The sequence below is a fragment of the Lepidochelys olivacea genome (assembly GCF_965140295.1).
Source record: "Lepidochelys olivacea isolate rLepOli2 genome assembly, chromosome: 10".
NCBI lineage: Eukaryota > Metazoa > Chordata > Testudines > Cheloniidae > Lepidochelys > Lepidochelys olivacea.
In genome coordinates, this window is record NC_140420.1 from 37925037 (window position 1) to 37945649 (window position 20613).

Here is a 20613-nt window from a genome sequence, read left to right on the forward strand (position 1 = left end):
CACTACAGGTTTCAGAGTAGCAGCCGTGTTAGTCTGTATTCGCAAAAAGAAAAGGAGGACTTGTGGCACCTTAGAGACTAACCAGTTTATTTGAGCATAAGCTTTCGTGAGCTACAGCTCACTTCATCGGATGCATACTGTGGAAAATACAGTGGGGAGATCCATATATATAAAGAACATGAAACAATGTGTGTTACCATACACACTGTAACCAGAGTGATCGCTTAAGGTGAGCTATTACCAGCAGGAGAGCGGGCGGGGGGATGGGGGGGCACCTTTTGTAGTGATCAAGGTGGGCCATTTCCAGCAGTTGGCAAGAACATCTGAGGAACAGTTGGGGGGGGGGGGGGGAGAATAGTTTTACTTTGTGTAATGACCATCCACTCCCAGTCTCTATTCAAGCCTAAGTTAATTGTATCCAGTTTGCAAATTAATTCCAATTCATCACTCTCTCCTTGGAGTCTGTTTTTGAAGTTTTTTTTGTTGTTGAAGAATTGCAACTTTTAGGTCTGCAATCAAGTGACCAAAGAGATTGAAGTGTTCTCCAACTAGTTTTTGAATGTTATAATTCTTGACGTCTGATTTGTGTCCATCTTATTCTTTTATGTAGAGACTGTCCAGTTTGACTCATGTACATTGCAGAGGGGCATTGCTGGCATATTGGTAGACGTGCAGGTGAACAAGCCTCTAATAGTGTGGCTGATGTGATTAGGCCCTATGATGGTGTCCCCTGAATAGATATGTGGGCACAGTTTGGCAATGGGCTTTGTTGCAAGGATAGGTTCCTGGGTTAGTGGTTCTGTTGTGTGGTTGCTGGTGAGTATTTGCTTCAGGTTGGGGGGCTGTCTGTAGGCAAGGACTGGCCTGTCTCCCAAGATCTGTGAGTGATCGGTCATCCTTCAGGATAGGTTGTAGATCCTTGATGCGTTGGAGAGGTTTTATTTGGGGGGTGACGGCTAGTGGTGGTCTGTTATTTTCTTTGTTGGGCCTGTCCTGTAGTAGGTGACTTCCGGGTACTCTTCTGGCTCTGTCAATCTGTTTCTTCACTTCAGCAGGTGGGTATTGTAGTTGTAAGAATGCTTGATATAGATCTTGTAGGTGTTTGTCTTTGTCTTTGAGGGGTTGGAGCAAATGCGGTTGTATCATAGAGCTTGGCTGTAGACAATGGATCGTGTGGTCTGGATGAAAGCTGGAGGCATGTAGGTAGGAATAGCGGTCAGGTTTCTGGTATAGGGTGGTGGTTATGTCCATCGCTTATTAGCACCGTAGTGTCCAGGAAGTGGATCTCTACCATCAACCTCAGCCTGGACCAGTCCACACGAGATCCACTTCCTGGACACTATGATGCTAATAAGTGGTATCACCTCCATTTTTACCTTAGCTGTGAAGTGAATCTCTGAGCTAGCCTGGCAGAATCTCTGCCACTTGAGGGCTTGTCTGTAGTGGGTGTTGTGCACCCATGGTAGCTGTGCTGCACCAGTACAAACCAGATTAAGTTGTACTGGTTCAAACCCTGATTTTGTATGCATGCAGCTACTGTGTCAAACAATTCCCCACATGGACCATCCCTGAGGGTCTGTACGTTCTGAATCCAGTGTACATAATACTTTAAGGATGGCTGCAGCTTCCCAGCTGGCTTACTCAAGAAGCAGCAGCTATCTGAGGTATTTATCTGGACCCATCACTATAGTAGCTGAACACTGCACAGTCAATGTAGTTATCCTCACAACACACCGGTGAGGTGAGGCAAGGCAAGGCAGTGCTGCTATCCACATTGTGGAGAAAGAATTGAGGCACAGAGGCGAAGACATTTGCACAAGGTCACATGGAAATCTGTGGTAGAGCAGGGAATTGAACCCCAGTTTCCCAAGTCCCAAGTTAGAGTCCTAACCACTGGCCCTGCCTTCAGCAAAAATGTAGAAACTTTTACTGCATTTAAAATTTGACTCCTTGTACTGAAGGTGACTGGATTACAAGGAGTAATAGAATTGCCATCCTAACTAGAGGACTTTTAAAAACCAAGCTCTAATTCATCTAAAGAATAACAGCCTCATCACAAAGGCATGTTTGAGTTTGTTACAAACTGCTCCTGACTTGGAATCAAGTGTGTGTAGATTAAGTTACCAGTTATTTAAATCAGTTCTTTGCTAAAAGCTGACTTGTGTCTGGATTCATTGAACTGACCAGATATCCTATAACTACAGCTCTAGGGGTGACTCCCTTCCAGTTGCTTTCATTTCAGTGTCTTTGTTGATTTTAAGACATGGAATGGACAAGTTTTCCACTACAGGCACATGCTTTGTAGCTGTGCAGCTTTCTTGGGGTGAAGTGTGTGCTTTAGATACATCTACACTGCACCCAGAAGAGTCATGTGCAGTGTGTGTGTAGGTATACTTGCACTAGCTGTAAGAGAGCTAGCTTGCTAAAAATGGCAATGAGGACACAGTGTCATGGGCTCAAGCGCTAGTGAGCAATGAGTGTTATGAATTCAGGGCACTGGATGAAGTCCTTGCTGCCATATCCTCACTGTTACTTTCAGAAAGGTAGCGAGATAGTATCTAGCATAGGTGCATCTACACAAACTGCAATTTACACCACATTTAGGCCAGATCTATACTAGGACCACTTTGCCAGTGTAGCAATACTGATATTATACCAGCAAAGCACCCCTAGTGTGGATGCAGCACTGTTGCTAACATAGTTTGTTCCGGCCCCATGCCCCTTGTAAGTTATATGGGCACAAGCACAGTTTGGCTAATATAACTGTCTACACTAGGGGCTTTTGCTGACACAGCTGTGTTGGTCAGAGATCAAATTTCACACCCTGACCAATGTAGTTGTGCTGGCAAAACTCTGTAGTGTAGACCTGGACATAGGTTGTAGGGGCAAAGAAAAATGTGGAAAATGCCACAATTCTACTAGGAGCACCAGATTGCATGAAGAAAAATTCTTTCTGACATTTCTGAAGCCTGAACAGACCAAGTGAGAACACAGAGACAGAGTCCTAATCTTCAAACTGCTGCTGGACCAATGGTCTTCAGAAAGTTGTACAGGACCTATATTATACATTTCCAGCAGCACAACTACATCATCTCTTCTCACCCTTCTGCACAGAACATCAGATGAATTTTTTAAAATTTCTCATCTCAAGCTGCTTAAATTTTATCTTCCAAATATTAAAATCCTGCAGCCAGCCTAGAGATTTATACAGCGCTCATGACAGAGTTAGAGGAGGGCCTAAAAGTAGTTAGGGATATGCATGCAAGATCCTTCACATTTATGCTCTTCAGGGAATACACACAGTCAGGATGGTATTTAGACAATTGGAAAGCATATTAGCAAATTGCACATGAAATAGCAATAGTAAATGCTGGAAGTAACTTTAATCTGTAATGGCTGCATATGAAACGAGCCCCCGAGCAAACTGAAGGCACTGGTCTAGAGAAGTCCTAAAACTTAACTGCTTCTGACTCAGTTGTACCTTCTTATAAGAGCTTGTAATGGTTACAAGGACCAGGTATAATAAGTCTATAGTATGACTCCTGCGTAACTAAACATAGCTGTGATCCTCAAATGGGTTAGAAAGCCAGGCATCTCCCATGGTATGTAATTGATATTGAAGTATGCATGCATCAATATGACTAGAGAGCAGAGGATACCAGGTGAGGGTAATTTATTTTGTGTACCTACAAATTGTTAAATAGCAGTAGGAAAAACAAGTTCAGAGGCATGCCTCTGAATTTATATTTTGGCCAGGGCAGTTCCTCTAACTGCCTGGCTGTGGTGATTGTCACTGACCACTCCCAGGCAGGAATAAGCTTGTTCAAGTCCTTCATGTGTTGCATCTGCAGATGGCTCTAGTGATTCAGACCATTGAGAACTATAGGATCGTTCAGTCTCTCACTTTCCTTTACCCCCAACAGGCTCCAGCAATCTACCCCATCAGCATGCTGACCTACCTATCTGCCAGGGATAAGCCTTGTAGACTCAGGGTTTGGATGAGGTGTTTAGGAGTTTGAGTTTAGTTAGATTCATAGATTCCCAGGCTAGAAGAGACCATTGTGGTCATCTAGGCTGACCTCCTGCATAACACAGGTCAGAGACTGCCCCAGAATAATTCCTAGAGCAGAGCTTTTAGCAAAGCATCCATCTTGATGGAACAATTGTCTGATAGAGACTCCACCCCGACCCTTGGAAAAGAATACACAGGCTCTGGAGTGCCCAATTTTAAAGGGGGATATAAATAGTTCCTTCTACCACAGCAGGTTACCTGCCTGTGAACCTATACTTCAGCCATTCTCTGAGTACAGCAGCATGAGTCACCCCTGCAGAGATAGGAGAGAGAGAGAGAATAGAAAAGATGGATCTGAGGTGATAAACATCCATTAACAGTCAGCCCAGGCTCTGGCTAGGCCAGGTTGAGAGATGGTGGGTGTCAGATACTGCTTACATACACCATGTTCTTGTTTAGCTGACTATCCCTCCTCTCTCTAACTCTTTCCAGGTGTCTGACTTCTCTAGAGATCCAGGAGGAAAGGGCAAATGAAAATGAAATAAATTATTCATGGGTCTCACTGGAGACTAGCTTAATAGAAGTTTGGTCAGTGACTGACCAGGTCCTGTGCTTTTTCCAGAATCCCTTTGTTGGGCTAAAAAGGCTCTTAAAATGAGCTGCAAGGAAATAAAACTCCCATTCAGACAAATGGCCATTAATTTTATCATGGTACAGAGGTGTTCCTGTGGCTGATGCTTTACCACAGATGGGGAATGGGGGCAGGGGGACTTCTGTTTTCCAGTGCTGCTGGGTGTGATGGGTTCCCCCAGAGTGCTGCCTGGAACTGGGGTACCACTGAGCCTCCCTGACCCACCAGCCTCTCACACTGAATTGCTGTGACAAGTTGCTAAATTCTCCAATCTTGCTCTTTCAATCAGTATACACACAGGGACACAACTTGCTGTTGTAAAGGCAGTCAGGCTTTCTGACCAGCCCCTACATGGGAAGGCTTATACAGCTAGGGCACATACCAGCTTCTCAGGCACACACCCCCTCTAGAGGATAAACCCAACATTATACCATCTTGTGCTTCACAGAGAACTACAGCGTAAGCTCATTAAATTTGCCCTCTCCCTCAGTGTGGAGAGAGATATGCAACAGCTTCTGCCCCAAGTTATAATGTCCACACACTGGTTTTAGAAAAAATGAAAACAAGTTTATTAAATACAAAAGAGATTTTAAGTGATTATAAGGGATAGCGAACAGATCAAAGCAGATCACCTAGCAAATAAACAAAATGAAAGAACTAAATAAATAAACTAAAGAAATTGGATATGAGTAGCAAATTCTTACCCTAAATGATGGTTTAAGCAGTTTTTGGTGATTCTTGGGGCCAGCTGCCCTTGCTCGCAGCTTAAAACCCCAGGTATTTGTTTCACAGGCTAAAATTTTGGGGTTTTTTGGCGCAGAATTTTTAATTCTTTGGTGCAGAATGCCCTCAGGAGTAAAGAGCCTGGTTTGAAAGACTAAGAAATGCATAGGACTAACTGCTATCTAATTTACCTAATATAAATAATTGTGCATTGCAGGGTCCTGTAATCTTCCTTGATACATTTATCCCAAGTTTAGGAAATTTTCAGACAAGAAATCATTAAGATGAAAGTCAGAAAATTTACTTAAGGAAAAAATCATTAGAACATTCTAGTGTAAAAATCAATGTCTGCACACAATATTTTAAAATTCTGCAAATTTTATTTGTGAAATAAATGTGGAGGCTCCATCATGGCATTGGAGAGCATAGGCCACTGGCTGCACAGATGGGAGATCACTGTGCAGCCCCGCTGGGACACAGACTCAGCGGTGAGGCTGCACACAACTGTGACACAATGACAGAACCAGGCCTGCCCCAGAAACACCCCAGGGCCCTGCCCCTCCTTGCCAGGTGCACTAGGTGTGGGCAGGCAGGCTCAGCAAGGCAAGATCCAAGTGTGGAGGGGCTTAGTGTGGGGGGAGCCAGCTGTGGGTTGAGAGGGTTCTGTGTGGGGCAATCTGGGTGCAGATGGCTCAGTGGAGTATCCAGGTTTGGTGGGGATCTGGGTGCACAGGGCCTTGTTGGGGGGTTCTGGATGCAATGGTAATGGGACTTTGCAGGTGAAGGTGGTCCAGGTCAAGGTAGCTGGGGCTCACTGCGGGAGGTCTGGATGTGGGGGGGGGATAGAGCTTGGCAGGGGGGTCTGAGTGTGGGGGTCTCAGTGGGGTGGGGATCCAGGTGCAGCTGGTTGGGGCTCGGTGAGGTGGGAATCCAGGTGGCTCTTTGGGTTGGTCCAGGTGTAGGGGAAGAGAGACTCATCATGGGGGGTTCTGAATGCAGGGGGGTGAGGCTCGATGGGAGGGTCTGGGGATGAGGGTGTCTGGATGCATGGGGGTTGGGTGGATGGGGGAGCAGCTCCCTGTACAGGGATCCCTCCCCCTGCAGCTGAGGAGTGATGGTTGCAGGAAACATGGAGGAAAGGGGGGAGTTTCTAGAGCTTCCTGCAGCTGGGAGAGAAACCTGGGGGTGGGTCCGACCCCGCCACCGATTCTGGATAGGGGAAGAGGAAATCCCGTCCTCCCCAGCCCAGCTGGGACTAGCAGCTGAGCCTGGCGCAGGGTAGAAGCCACCAGCTAGGTCTTCCGCAGTCCCGCTCCCTATCCCACAATGATTTACCTCTCTGCCAGCTGCCCCTGGCATCCGAAACATACTGCTGTGGAGGGTTGCATGACCATTCTTGTGGCTTCCCCATCAGAAAGTCATTTTTCTATAGGGAAGCAAAGAAATCTGCGGAGGACATAAATTCTGCACATGTGCAGTGGCACAGAATTCCCCCAGGAGTAGTGCGTCTTTGGCTAAAGACATTAAGTCTTTAAAATTTTTGAATGAGTCTAGTTTCTAGGTCAAGCTGGTTTTGGTATTGATGTTCCAAATCCAAGATTGTCAGCTCTTTGGAGCAGGGACTGGCTTTTCTGTGTTTTCACAGCACCTATCACAACAGATTTCTGGTCCATGACTGAGGTTCCTAGGCGGTATGATAACAGAAATAATAAATGACAAATAACATTAATAAAAGCATTAGAAAACCCTGAGAAAGCTTTATAATGCAACACCTTGCATCTAGTATGTACAGCTATTCTTATAGGTCCCAATCCTGGAGTCCAAAATGCCTTCTGCAAAATGCTGAGCATCTGCAACTCTCATTGACTTCGAAGGATCAGGCTCTTGGTTAAGAGTCGGCTAAGTCCAATCTTTTCTAGAGGTAACCAGGTGCACGTAGCTTAGGCTGAAATCCTCCCTCTCATTCTCACTTGCCGAGCAGCTATGCTGACTGGTTCTTTGTCAGCACGTCAGGCTGCCATGTTTATGCCGTTCCCTCCACAGGAGCTGCCAATTTGACTGTCAGCCTCTGTTCCTTTTGTGGAGACAAGGGGTGACCCCAAGTGGCTAAAAATTATAATTACTGCCTAAAAAAACCTCCCTTCCCCTTTGGGTCATGCATACTGAGATGAAACCCCATGAAAGCATGAGTCCCAGACTGATGTATTCCCCGGGTCATCCATGAAATCAGTTTCAGACGAGATATTAAGGATTAAGACTATTCTTTTAGATACCTGAGTGAGTGTACATGAGAGATCAGAAGCTGAGATCCCTTTGGCATGTTGGTTTGGAATTGTTGAGCAATCCAGAGCGTACAAATTGCAAACTGTTTAGAATTCAGGTCGCAGCTTTATCAGTACCTTTTGGAGATGAGCCCCCCCATGCTTTTGACCCATTCTCACGCTAGCATCCTTCTCTCTCATTGGCATCCTCTGATAAATTAATCTTGGGTCTTTCATAAACTTCCAATAACAGTTGGCAGTTCTGATCCTCTCAAATAAAGTCAATGTGGCATTGAAAATAAAAAATTGACACTGATAAAAGTTAAGCAGAATCAAATATTCTAGAAACTGGGCAAAGGTAGGTTGAATCCTGTAGTTACAACTTAATGGTTAGGCAGGATTCAAAGTCTTACATCTAAGCACAGACTGCTTTGCTCTTTCCAGCAGCATGGAGGAAGTTTCAAGCTATTATGCATGCACCCTTCAGCAGGTTCAGTGACTCACCCTTTGGCTTGCATCCTCTTCTTAGAACTCATGTCATGCAGGTGTCAAAAAAAGCCTTATTAACATGCCAGATCAAGTCAGAACATCCTTAATCAATGGATATTAAACAGAATCCTAAAATGTAGGGCTGGAAGGGATTACAGCTAGTCTGTCCCCCTGCGCCAAGGCACGATTCAGTATATCTAGACCATTCCTGACAGCGGTTTAAACATCTTTAAACAATGAATATTTACGTTTTAAATAAATTTCTCTTCCATAATCTGGGAAGTTCTCCCCAAATTGGCTCTGGAGGTAGAACAAGCCTATTCACACTTATTTGCGTATACCAAGGTTTCCTTTTGATCTCATAGTAGAGTATGAACCCACACTCACCTTTTTATGCATACGCACAATTTTGCACCTTCAGAAGGCGCTCTCCCTCTTGAGCAAACAGCCTGGCATTGGAATGTATTTGTGGATGGCATTTTCTCTCTTCCAAATGGCTGCGCTGTTTCTTCAGCTTATGACCATGCTGTGAAAATGAACCATTACTGACAACAGCTGGGCTCAGTAATGGGTTAAACCACAGTAAAAGGCCCGAAGGGTCAGTGATGGGTGCCGCTGAACATGGTTTAACTACCTATTAGGGCAGGAACAACCTGTATCACACACACACTCAGAAACTGTGTTCCAAACCTGCTCTGAGCAATTCTTAACTAAGGATTTCCAGCATGCTGCTGAGCATGGCTTTTCCTTGGCTGAACTTGTAGCTGCCCTGCTGCTGTCACCCATTGGCAGCAAGGGGTAGTTTCCATAGTGTAGATGAGGACATTATTGTCAGCTATTATGGTGCTGAGCGCAGTATAAAACTTTACCTAAATTAGATTGCTTGCCAGCCTGAGATGTTACACACACAAAATTCAATTCCTTATCATTTATCTGTGTGCAATGTGATTCATTAAACAGCAGATTGCATCAGTGCCCCGTCCAAATACAAAACTTGCTAAGGAACTTGTCTTTCTATGCAGTGTTGTTGGAGTGTGAACCATCAGGCAAATGGACAAGCAAAAATTACATATTAAAAAATTCTTGAGAAGAAAGGAACCATCTCATGCAGGAAGCCATCAATTAAGGGGCAAGAAGAACATAAACGAAACGAACGATTTAGCAGGTGGACTATTTGGGACATTTGCTTAAACTGAAGGGAAATATGGATGATGTTCCCAAGTGTCCCCAGCTTGTAATTTATCTGTTTGAAATATTTGGGGCCTGATCCAACTCCCACTGAAGTCAATGGAAAGACTGAAAACATTATAAAAGTGAGCCTTTTTGCTGTTATCATCATAATCACTGGAGAGAAAAGAGCAGGTAACTAGAAGTTAGAATTGAGAGTCAGAACACCTGGATTCTATTCTAGACTATCACTGACTCACTGTGTGACCTCAGGTAAAGTCACTATTAAAGGGACACGGTCAGGTTAAAAATAATATTGAAAAATAACTTGCCTTGCTCAAGTTCCAGACACCACATGTGGACATGATTTTCAAAGGTGTAATATTTTTCCAATAAGATCTAAAATTCTTGGAGAAATGAAGTTAGAGGTTCCGGAATCATATATTTACCTCTGCTCCATTGTAGCGGGGTGGCTACCCTACTCCTAAAATAGAAGGGTTTTTTTTGTTTGTTTGTTTTTTAGCAGAAAAGAATTTTATTTGTGTAACACTTACAAAGAATCACCAAAGAGGGTAAAGCAAACTATGCAACAAAACAAAAGCAAACAGAAGGTATAACACAGCAGCCTTCAGGAGGAGGAAGTGTTCAGGCTAGCCTGGGCCCTGAGCGGGGGGGCTTCCTCGACACTCGTGGTCTTCCACCTTCCTGAGTTACCTGGTGGCCTAGAGCTGGGGGGCTTCCTCGACACTCGTGGTCTTCCACCCCCTCGAGTTACCTAGTGCCACGCCCAGTGTCACCGATTATTCCTCTCCTGAGAGTGCCCGACAAGATGGGCATGGCTGCAGGGTGGGCGGTTTGAGGGTGGGGGGGATTACACCCACGTGTTATAGGACCCCTCCTAGGCGACAGTGATGATTGTATCCACAGCGGCAACGGCTGGGGCTGGGGTCTCTCACTCTTCCCCTCAATCAAAGGGTCAGACGGAGGGAACCGGATGGGGTCACCGAGCAGAGAACCTCGGACAGCGCCCACCGCTCCTCGAAGGCGTCAAGGGAGTCGATGGACGCTGCCCAGAGGAACTCTGCCTGGATAAGTGAATGTACTGAGGATTGGAAAACGGCCCTACAATCGCAGGACGCTTCATTAGCCAACCTCCCCTCTCTGGTTTTATAAAATAGAAGGGGTTAAAAGCAGCCCTGGAGAGGGCTGTGGCTGGGGCTGGCTGATTGGGGAAGCAGCTGCAGCTGGGCCACACCCCAGTCAGGCCCCAGCTGGCCTGTATAAAAAGGCTGTGAGCCAGAGTCCCAAGGAGTCTCTCTCCAGGCTGGGAGAGAGCAGGGCCTGTCTGACAGGGTACTGAGGGTGGTACAGTGCTGGGGAAGGAGCAGGCTGAGCAAGGGTGCTCCAGGCTGGCAACTCCCCAGGCTGTAGGGCCTGGTCCAAGGCCCATAGAGGTACTGAGAGGAAGGCAGCAGGTCTGAACCCCCTTGCCTACAATGAGTGGCCTTTACACGGCAGTCTGCCCCAGGGAGTGGGGGCTTGGTGATGACTAGCAGTAGCCTGGACTGAGGCAAGGTGGGGATAGTGGGTTGGGGGTTCCCCAGGAAGGGGAGACCCAGAGGCAGAGTGTACAGGTACTGACAGGGGGCAGATCCCCAGAGAAAGGGGCACTGGGGTCTGTGAGGGATACGAGGGCCAGAGCTCTGCGGATCGCCAGCCTGCAGAGGGTGCTCCAGGCTGGAAAAGAGCTAGTTCCCAACGACCAGCAGGAGGTGCCGCAGGGGTGAGTCCGCTCCTTTACAAGTGGTAGAGAATGCAGGCACTAGCAGTCCGCCCCGCTACAAGGGGCAGGGCATGGACTGTGGGACAGAACAGAGAAAGGAGAAAATGGTGGAGAAGTTGGACTTTTATTGGGGGGCCCAGCTTGCCAAGCAGCAGAGAGGGTTGCTCTGGCTATTGCAGGGGTGGGCACCCAGGCCCTATAAGAGACCAGGCACCAAGAGCAGGAGGCTAGGGCCTGGGCTCAAGCACTGTTTCACCTGTGAGCAACTGGGATGCTTCAGGAGGGAGTATCCCCACTGGGAGGGGGCAGAGAGCCCCACCCAGACAAGGTGCCCCCTGTGAGGGCAAGAAGGGGGCCTTCAGCTTGTTGGGTCTGTGGGGAGACTTCAAGAGGGAGTGCCCCTGCAGGGCTCCCAAGGCCTGGGCTAGCCCAGAGGGAAGGGCTAGGGCCCAAACAGGCTGTGGTAGGGCCGTGGCCAAGGGAAGACACAAGTGGTGGTTTCACTGCCACTTAAAGGGACGCTGCTCCCTAAGGCAGGAAGGGGGAAGTGTCCGAGACAAGGGCTTGGTCTGAGACCAGCCCCAGGGAAGGGGTGGTGAAGACTGGGGCCACGAGGGAGAAAGAGATTGGGGCAGAGAGGCCCCGCCTAAACCAAGAAACCTACACTGGGGCCAGGAGGGCTACAGTGAGGACCCAAATGGAGAGGGGAACCCCAGTAGAACCAGGGTGGTCTACGGTGGGAACCCAGACCCTAGAAGAGGGAAGCAGGTGGCTCCAGAGTGTGGAGGGCCTGCGAGAGGAGAGGGATGCCCTGTGGGCCCAGCTGCAAGGGAAGCTGGGGCAATAGGGATCCCCTGTCCCCGTGAGAATAGTCTTAAGGGGGGAGGTGTGTGGTGGGGCAGTGCCCCACCCCCATGCCAGATTGGGCTACAACAGACCAGAGCAGCTGCGCAGGGCAGCAGCCAATCAGGAAGGGCCTGTTAGAGCCAATCAGGGCCAGTATTACAGCCAGCCAATCAGGGCTAGGCTAGGCGCTATATAAAGACTGCCCAGGAAGGGAGCAGGCAGTCTCTCCCAGGCCTTCAGAGGGTGAAGGACAGTCTCCTGCGTGAGGAGACTAGCCCTATGGGGATCTGGGAAGTCGGTGGGCGAGGGGAGTAGAAGGGGACTCCCGCCCAGTACCTGTCGGGCTGCAGGCCCTGAGAAAAATGGCCTAGCCAGTGCAAAGGGGCTGAAGGGGAAACGGCCCAGGGAGAGAGACGGACAAAGGGAGAGAAGGAAGGCTGCTGCCAAAGGGTCCCTGGGCCAGGACCCAGAGTAGAGGGCGGGCCTGGGTCCCCCCCCTGCACTTCCACCTGGCTGTTTGGAGTGGTCATCGCGGACTGCACCAGACCCCTGCCAAAAAGGTTAGACTTTGGGGTGTGGTTAGCCATTGTGGCTGGGGCAAAGAGAAGGACTGCTCATAACACCAAACCCCTGGAAGGGGGTGAGACCGGAGCAGTGGGCACTGCTGGAGGGCAGTGTCCTGAAGAGGACACCACAATCTGGGAGCAATGTGGGTCGAGATGCCAATCTAGGGCGAGAGATGGACGGGACACCACTTGCAGAGGGCGCTCTGCATGAACTGAGCTAATTCCCCGAGTGAACAGCAGGAGGCGCTGTGGTGGTGACTCCCAACTCCGTCACATCCATAAACAAAGAAAGGGCTAACATTTCACTGAATTATTTCTGTTTATTAGTGGGCATAGCGAGCCAGCTCTCTAAGCATTTACATGATATAAAACACACAGCTTTTTGTTCTGTAGTCGTATAGTGCCTAGCACAACGGAGTATGCATGGGGCTCTATAGCAGCACTAACACAATACTGATGACAACTGGCCAAATGAAACAAGGTCCTATGCTCAAGCCAATGGCATTTCTCTATTTGTCTGGGTGTAACATGATAACTTTTGAAACCATATCTGATCAATCCAAAATGTTCAGTGGATGTTCTAGGCACCAGTGGGCAGAACTTCTCCTGATTCTGGTAAAAATCAGGAACACCGATGTGATGGGTTGCCCCCCTTCAAGGTACCACCTGATGTACTGAGATACCACTGAGCCTGCCTGTTCTGCCGGCCTGAGTCCCCTTTAACCTGTCTTGCTGAGCCAGGTTCTTAAGCCTCCTCTGCCACACACACAGAAAGGGCGACACCCAGCTGCAGAAAGACAGACACTGAGCCCTGGTCTACACTACGAGGTTAGGCCGGATTTAGCCACGTTAGGTCTATATTATAAGCAATGCGTCTACACAACCAACCCCGTTCCATCGACCTAAAGGGCTCTTAAAATCGACTGCTGTTCTCCTCCCCGGCAAGGGGAGTAGCGCTAAAATTGACCGTGCTGGGTCGAATTTGGGGTAGTGCAGATGCAATTCAACAGTATTGGCCTCCAGGAGCTATCCTAGAGTGCTCCAATATGACTGCTCTGGACAGCACTTTGAACTCCGATGCACTAGCCAGGTACACAGGAAAAGCCTGGGGAAACTCTGAATTTCATTTCCTGTTTGGTCAGCATGGCGAGCTCAGCAGCACAGGTGACCATGCAGTCCCAGAATCGCAAACGAGTTCCAGCATGAAGCAAATGGGAGACACTGGATCTTATTGCTGCATGGGAAGAAGACTCTGTGCAGGCTGAACTCTGATTTAAAAAAAAATGCTATCTATATATGCCAAAATCACACAGGGCGTAATGGACAGAGAATACAACAGGGACACACAGCAGTACTGTGTGAAAGTTAAGGAACTCAGGCAAGCCTACCAAAAGACAAAGGAGGCAAACGGTCACTCCAGGTCAGAGCCCCAGACATGCCGCTTCTATGATCAGCTGCATGCCATTCTGGGGAGGACTCTACCACTACCCCGCCACTGTCTGTAGACACCTGCAAGGGGGGAGTCTCACACAACAGGGAGGAGGATTTTGTGGAGAAGGAGAATGCGCAGCAGACAAGTGGAGAATCTGTTCTCCCAGGCAGCCAGGACCTTTTCCTCACCCTGGAGCCAATACCCTCCCAAGGCAGGTTCCTGGACCCTGAAGCTGGAGAATTACCTCCTGTGAGTGCACATTTGTAACTACAGTACAGGGTTTAAAAGCAATTGTTTAATGTTTGATTTGCCCTGAAGAATTGGGATGCATTCATGGCCAGTACAGCTACTAGAAACGTCTGTTAACGTGTCCAGGGATGGAGCAGGAATCCTCCAGGGACATCTCCATGAAGCTCTCCTGGAGGTTCTCATAGAATATCAGGGTTGGAAGGGACCTCAGGAGGTCATCTAGTCCAACCCCCCCTGCTCAAAACAGGACCAATCCCCAACTAAATCATCCCAGCCAGGGCTTTGTCAAGCCTGACTGTTGTGAGGGCATTGCGCATGGCAGCAGAGTTACTTGCAAAGTTACCGACAGAGGGATGAATCGCAGGCACCCGAGTGTGATATAGACACTGACTCATATCCAGCTTCTCGTCCACTGTAACCCCAGGTCCTTTTCTGCAAAACTGCTGTCTAGCCATTCGGTCCCTAGTCTGTAGCGGTGCATGGGATTCTTCCATCCTAAGTGCAGGACTCTGCACTTGTCCTTGTTGAACCTCATCAGATTTCTTTTGGCCCAATCCTCTAATTTGTCTAGGTCCCTCTGTATCCTATCCCTACCCTTCAGCATGTCTACCTCCTCCCAGTTTAGTGTCATCTGCAAACTTGCTGAGGGTGCAATCCACACCATCCTCAATATTTTCATAAATGATCTGGAACAAAACCGGCCCAAGGACCGACCCTTGGGGCACTCCACTTGATACCAGCTGCCAACTACACATGGAGCCATTGATCACTACCCATTGAGGCCGACAATCTAGCCAACTTTCTATCCACCTTATAGTCCATTCATCCAGCCCATACTTCTTTAACTTGCTGGCAAGAATACTGTGGGAGACCGTGTCAAAAGCTTTGCTAAAGTCAAGGAACAACACGTCCACCGCTTTCCCCTCATCCGCAGAGCCAGTTATCTCGTCAAGAAGGCAATTAGATTAGTCAGACGTGACTTGCCCTTGGTGAATCCATGCTGACTGTTCCTGATCACTTTCCTCTCCTCTAAGTGCTTCAGAATTGATTCCTTGAGGACCTGCTCCATGATTTTTCCAAGGACTAAGGTGAGGCTGACTGGCCTGTATTTCCTAGGATCCTCCTCCTTCCATTTTTTTAAAGATGGGCACTACATTAGCCCTTTTTCCAGTGTCCAAAAGACTCTGAAAGCCTTTGCAGAAGTTTTCTGAGGAGGGCTGCCTTATGTCGTCCCCCATGGTAGGACACTTTACTATGCCAAGCCAGTAGCAAGTAGTGTGGAATCATTGTAGCACAAAGCATGGCAGCGAATGATCCTGGGTTTTGGTCGCATTCAAGCAACATTCGGTCTTTATCTTTCTGTGTCAGCATCAGGAGAGTGATATCATTCATGGTCACCTGGTTGAAATAAGGGAATTTTTGTAAGGGAACAGTAAAAGGACCCCGTTCACGCTGGACTGTTTGCGCTTGGCTAAAAGGGATCATCCCAGAGAATAGCCACATGGTGGGGTGTGGAGAGGAGTGTGCTGCACATCCAACTGAAAACCGCAGCCCCTCCTTTTAAATGGCAAACTCAACCAGTATTGCTTGCTATGGGAAAGGAGGGCGCTGTGGTTTGAAACTGTCAAGGTTCCTTCCCCACTCTGAACTCTAGGGTAGAGATGTGGGGACCTGCATGAAAGACCCCCCCCTCCCCCCAAGCTTATTCTTACCAGCTTAGGTTAAAACTTCAAGGTGCAAACTTTGCCTTGTCCTTGAACCGTATGCTGCCACCACCAAGCGTGTTAAACAAAGAACAGGGAAAGAGCCCACTTGGAGAAGTCTTCCCCCAAAATATCCCCCCAAGCCCTACACCCCCCTTTCCTGGGGAAGGCTTGATAGAAATCCTCACCAATTTGTACAAGTGAACACAGACCCAAACCCTTGGATCTTAAGAACAATGAAAAAACAACTATGTTCTTAAAAGAGTTTTAATTAAAGAAAAGGTAAAAGAATCACCTCTGTAAAATCAGGATGGTAAATACCTTACAGGGTAATCAGATTCCAAACATAGAGAATCCCTCTAGGCAAAACCTTAAGTTACAAAAAGACACAAACAGGAATATACATTCCATTCAGCACAGCCTATTTTACCAGCCATTAAACAAAAGGAAATCTAACGCATTTCTAGCCAGATTATTTACTAACTTTTTACAGGAGTTCTGAGCTGCATTCCTTTCTGTTCCTGGCAAAAGCATCACACAGACCCTTTGTTTCCCCCACTCAAGCTTTGAAAGGAACATGTCTTCTCATTGGTCATTTTGGTCAGGTGCCAGCAAGGTTCTTACCTCCTTAACCCTTTACAGGTGAAAGGGTTTTTCCTCTAGCGAGGAGGGGTTTTATAGTTCTGTATACAGAAAGGTGGTTACCCTTCCCTTTATATTTAGGACAGAAGCCATTCCCATATGTTATGAAGGCAGAAGAAGCCAACCCCACATAGCCTTTGGCTTACCATGGCTGCCTGGAAACAGAATTCTGTTGCCCAGCTGTGTATAATGTGTCACCATATGGGCAGGCACTCAATATAAAAGGCAAAATGCGACCTTGTACTTAAAGCACACGTGCTGTCTGCTGTTAATTGCCTGATTTACTGTGAAAGTCTCCCTTTTGTTCTCAGAAATGTATCCTCATAAATTTTACTCTCCCTTTTTATCTCCCCTGCAGGTGCAAATGTTTCTATGCTCCCCCATCATCTCCCTCCGTGGGGTTATCGCAGATTAGAAGGTGAAAAAAACGCACTCGCAATGACATGTTTTCTGAGCTTGTGCAGTCCTCCTGCTCTGAGGCATTCAGTGTCAGAGGCCAGGAAAGCATTAGGTGAGCACGATGAGAAGAGGCAGGAAGCGATGCTGAGGCTAATGGGAGAGCAAACAGACATGCTCAGGCATCTAATGGAGCTGCAGGAAAGGCAACAAGAGCACAGACTGCCGCTGCATCCACTGTATAACCGCTTGTCCTCCTCTCCAGGTTCCATATCCTCCTCACCCAGATGCCCAAGAACACAGGGTGGGAGGCTCCAGGCACCCAGCCACTCCACTCCACAGGATGGCCCAAGCAACAGAGGGCTGTCATTCAAACAGCTTTGATTTTGTAGTGTGGCTTCAATAAGCAATGTGGCCTTATCCTTTCCTCCCCTACCCCCACTGGGCTACCTTGTAAGTTATCTCACTTTTTTTTTTAATTAATAAAGAATCAGAGTTCGAAGGGACCACAGGAGGTCATCAAGTCCAACCCCCTGCTCAAAACAAGACCAATCCCCAATTTTTGCCCTAGATCCCTAAATGGCCCCCTCAAGGATTGAACTCACAACTCTAGGTTTAGCAGGCCAATGCTCAAACCACTGAGCTGTCCCTCCCCCTGGTTTCAAAACAATAGTGACTTTATTTCCTTTGCCAGCTGTGATCAAAGTGGGGAGGGTGGATAGCTTACAGGGAATTAAAAATCAACAAAGGGGGCGGGTTTGCATCAAGGAGAAACACACACAACTGTCACACCTTAGCCTGGCCAGTCATGAAACTGGTTTTCAAAGCCTCTCTGATGTGTAGCACACTTAGCTGTGCTCTTCTAATTGCCCTGGTGTCTGGCTGCTCAAAATTGGCCATCAGGTGATTTGTCTCAACCTCCCACCCCACCATAAATGTCTTCCCCCTTACTCTCACAGATATTATAGAGCACACAGCAAGCAGCAATAACAATGGGAATAATGGCTGCACTGAGGTCTAACCTAGTCAGCAAACTGCGCCAGCGAGCTTTTAAATGTCCAAAGGCACATTCTACCACCATTCTGCACTTGCTCAGCCTGAGGTTGAACAGCTCCTTACTACTGTCCAGGCTGCCAGTGTACAGCTTCATGAGCCATGGGAGCAAGGGGTAGGCTGGGTCCCCAAGGATAACTATTGGCATTTCAACATCCCCAACGTTAATTTTTCTGGTCTGGGAAGCAAGTCCCTTCTTGCAGCTGTTGGAATAGCCCAGAGTTCCTAAAGATGCAAGTATCATGCACCTTTCCTGGCCATCCCCTGTTGATATTGGTGAAACATTCCTTGTGATCCACCAGTGCTTGCAGCACCATTGAGAAATACCCCTTGTGGTTTATGTACTGGTTGGCAAGGTGGTCCAGTGCCAAGATAGGGATATGCATTCCATCTATTACTCCACCACAGTTAGAGAACCCCATTGCAGCAAAGCCATCCACTATGACCTGCACATTTCCCGGAGTCACTACCCTTGATAGCAGCAGCTCAGTGATTGCATTGGCTACTTGGATCACAGCAGCCCCCACAGTAGATTTGCCTACTCCAAATTGATTCCGGACTCACTGGTAGTAGTCAGGCATTCCAAGCTTCCACCAGGCTACCACCACTCACTTCTCAACTGTCAGGGCAGCTCTCAGCTTGGTATTCCTGCATGTCAGGGTGTGGGAAAGCAACTCACAAAGTTCCAGGAAAGTGGCCTTACATATGAGAAAGTTTCGCAGCCACTGGGAATCATCCCATACCTGGAACACTATGCATTCCCACCAGTCTGTGCTTGTTTGCCGGGCCCAGAATCAGCATTCCACTGTATCAACCTGCCCCAATGCTGCCATGATGTCCCAATTGCCACATCCCATGCTTTCAGGAATATCTGTGTCCATGTCCTCCTCACAATCATCCTTGTGCTGGTGTCTCCTAGACAGGTTCTGTACATATGGCAGGATAATGTGCGAGGTGTTTACAATGCTCACAACAGCAGCAGTGAGCTGAGCGGGCTCCATGCTTGCAGTGCTATGATGTCTGCATGGGCAACCCAGGAAAAAAGGTGTGAAACGATTATCTGCCATTGCTTTCATGGAAGGAGGGAGGGGAGACTGACGACATATACCCAAAACCACCCGTGACAATGTTTTTGCCCCATCAGGCATTGGGAGCTTAACCCAAAATTCCAATGGGCAGCAGAGACTGCGGGATAGCTACCCACAGTGCACCGCTCCATGAGTCGATGCTAGCCACAATATTGAGGATGCACTCCGCCGACTTAATGTGCTTAGTGGGGACATAATAATCAACTGTATAAAATCGCTTTCTGAAGATCGACTTCTATAAGATTGACCTAATTTCATAGTGTAGACATACCCTGAGATTAGCTCTGAGAAGATTCATCTTAAGGGACTTGCCCCAGCACTCAGGTGCCCACCTCCCTTGGAGTGCAGACCCTAAGGTATATTGTCTTGTGCAATATGTTTTATGTACAGGGCAAGCTCATAAAAGTTCGCCCTCTCCCTCAATGTGAAGAGAGATATGCACAACTTCTTGCCCCCCTCTCCGCCCTGTTAGAAATTGCACAATCTGGGTTTAATAATAAACAAAACAAATGTATTAACTATAAACGGCAGATTTTACGTGATTATAAGGGATAGCAAACAAAACAAAGCAGATTACTAAGCAAATAAAACAAAACACAAACTAAGCTTGATTCACTAAAGAAATTAGCTACAAATAGTAATTTATCATCCTCTGTAGCATGGGGCTGGAGGATTCTCTGCTACTTGAAGTCTTTAAACCACAATTTGAAGACTTCATTAGCTCAGACATAGGTGAGAGGTTTTTCGCAGGAGTGGGTGGGTGAAATTCTGTGGCCTGCATTGTGCAGGAGGTCAGACTAGATGATCATAATGGTCCCTTCTGACCTTAGTATCTATGAAACTATGAAACTTATCCTAAATGTTGTTTCAGGCAGATTGCAAAGGTTCTTGGAAGCCAGCTGCACTGGCATGCAGTGTGAAACTTCAGGTATTCTTACTCACAGACTAGACACCCTTCCAGCCTGGGCTCTACTCTTTCCCCCCAAGTTCAGTTCTTATTTTCAGGTGTTTCCCAGCATCTTTTTGGGTGGGGAGGCAGAGGACAACCACGATGATGTCACTCCCCTGCCTTATATAGCTTTTTGTGTATGACAGGAATCCTTTGTCTTCCAGTGAAAAAACACTGGCATTCCAAGGTGGGGTCCAGTACCAGGTGACTCAGTCACATGTCTCTACAGGGTCATAGCAGCCATTACTCACAACCTGTCTGGAGCGTCCACATGAAGACTAAGCTCTTTCACAGTCCATTGTCTATGCTGATGGCCCATCAGCCCTGTCTGACTTTTTCATTGTTGTACCTGAAGGGCTAGTTATGGGTGTTACCCAGAGTAGCACATTTGAAATACTGATACATGTTAAATATTACTAGCTTCAGATACAAAAATGATACATGCATACAAATTGGATAAACACATTCAGTAGATCATAACCTTTTCAATGATACCTCACATGACCCCTCTTGCATAAAACATATCTTAGTCATGCCATATTCATATCAGAACAATATTTCTATGAAGAATTTGGGATGCGGTGTAATGTCATAACTGGAAAAGCTGTTTTCACTTAAAAAGT